The sequence below is a fragment of the Limulus polyphemus genome, unplaced genomic scaffold (assembly GCF_000517525.1).
Source record: "Limulus polyphemus unplaced genomic scaffold, Limulus_polyphemus-2.1.2 Scaffold6430, whole genome shotgun sequence".
NCBI lineage: Eukaryota > Metazoa > Arthropoda > Merostomata > Xiphosura > Limulidae > Limulus > Limulus polyphemus.
In genome coordinates this window covers 49,939-52,049 of record NW_013672040.1, presented here as the reverse complement: position 1 = coordinate 52,049, position 2,111 = coordinate 49,939, and positions in this window count along the sequence as shown.

Sequence of the window (2,111 nt, the reverse complement as noted above, 5' to 3'; positions counted from 1 at the left end):
ACCATCTAGCTTGACCAACTATACCTTCCTCTAACAAAATCTGACAATTCGAGAGAACCTTGAGTCTAGGCATGTTGTAGTACAAGATAATTAGTGTGCGGACCATTTTCATTTATATAGTGCTCTCTGAACACAAATTAGTTAGCATAAATCAGTTAAATGACGAATAATTAGGTGTCTATTTACTTGTGACCACTCACTGCACACATAGTGTTGTATTACATATGTATTATAATGTTTGTAAATGACTTCAATAAGTAGAGCAAGAAACATTATTACAAATGTACAACATTTCGACAAGATTTTGTCATCATATTCTAGCTGACGTACACATTCTACATGGTTTAGATAAGCGATAGAGCTGACATGGCCTGCTGGCTATGGCGCTCTAGAACGCTATTATGTGACGGTCAATCCCCACTGTTCGTTGCTAAAGAGCAGCCTTAGAGTCTATCACTTCAAAATTAGGGATGGTTGTTAAGCACAAAACTGCACAATGAGTTAACTATGTTTCTGCTAACCACTGGTATCGAAACCTGATTTTTGCGTCATAAGCCTATAGACTTACCGCTGATCCACTGGGTGGCATTAAGGGCGGCTAGTGCATATTACCATCGAGTAGTTTGTACAAAATTCAACGAAACAAACACATGTAACGCCAGATTTCAGTTTATTTTTAGTGTTGGTTTTTCATTTGTTTAGGCGCAAAAGTATACAATAGGCTATCTGTGCTGTGCCCATCGCAAAGATTGAGTAGCCACCAGGAGGCAGCAATAGGGAGATTATGGGTATTATAAAAATCTGTTATTGTCGTCACGAGAGTAACATAACAGTTATTTTTTGTAATATAGTGGTAATTGGATTTACAAACTCATCCCCTTCTTTCCACCACCCCTCCAAAAAAAAACAAAAAAAAAACGATCATATAACACTAGAGTGATATACGTATACTACTTGCTCACTAATATTTTGTTTGACGCCCTTGTCAGAAGCACACAATCTATACATATATTTAACGTAGTAACTAAAAAATGCATTTCAAGCATTATAAAGTTGCTTTTGATGTATGGGTTAAAATAGAATGTAGTAGTTGATTTAAGTATCAATAAACTGAAGTTGTGCATTTGATGTTCTAACTGATCTTGTAGTTTTCAATACCGATTTAATGAATTTTAAGTGAAATTAAAATGTCACTGACGTTTTCATTAAAACAGTGAAACACAGTGCACACGTTTCAAGTAAAGTATAAATTTTATTTCTGATTTTCGCTTCGAAAGTCACCAGCTAGTCTTCATTTTATATATAAGAAGTAATCTTGTTTGAACGTAAAGGTGAAATGGACAGTAGGTAGTTACAACCAATGTTAATACTAATTGTGATTAAATGTATTAATATTTTAATTACGAGGATAAGTTATTGTTTAAATTGAAAACTTAATTATATTTTTATGAAGTAAAGTTAAAATTCGAAAATAATATACGTCCATTTCGTAAGAAGTTGTTGTTGTTTGTTATTAAGCACAAAGTTACACAAAGGGCTATCTGTGCTCTTCTCACCACGGGTATCGAAACCTGGTTCCTTGTAGTGTAAGTCCGCAGGCGTACTACTGTGCCGATTCGTAGAAATCGTTTACTTGATTGTTGTTTATTGTTTGCTGTGTCGAGCATTGGAAATTGAAAAAAAAAAAAAATTAAGCGCGTATATCCTTCATAATACGAGTTCAACGGCGTAATTAGAACAAGTTTTTCTTTGTTTATTTTTTTTAGAATGTTCCCACAAAGATATATAACCGATCGATACAGGGAAAGTAACTTATAAATAATGTCAAACGTCAACTCATGGGTTATTCTTATCTGACCGAATACTACTGCAGTTGTGTAGCTTTATGCTTAATTACAAACAAATACAACTTACTGGTCACATAAAAATTTAAAATAAAGTACAAAATACAAAATATCAGAATACTAATGTAAGACGTTCACTTGAAAATTTATTTATACTACCTCTTAAACGTAGTGTTGCGTCAGGGAGGTCACGTGACTAGTATCACGCCACGTATTTCTAGAAATATCCTGTTCCTTCATGAATGCCCTAGCATTTACTAGACATGT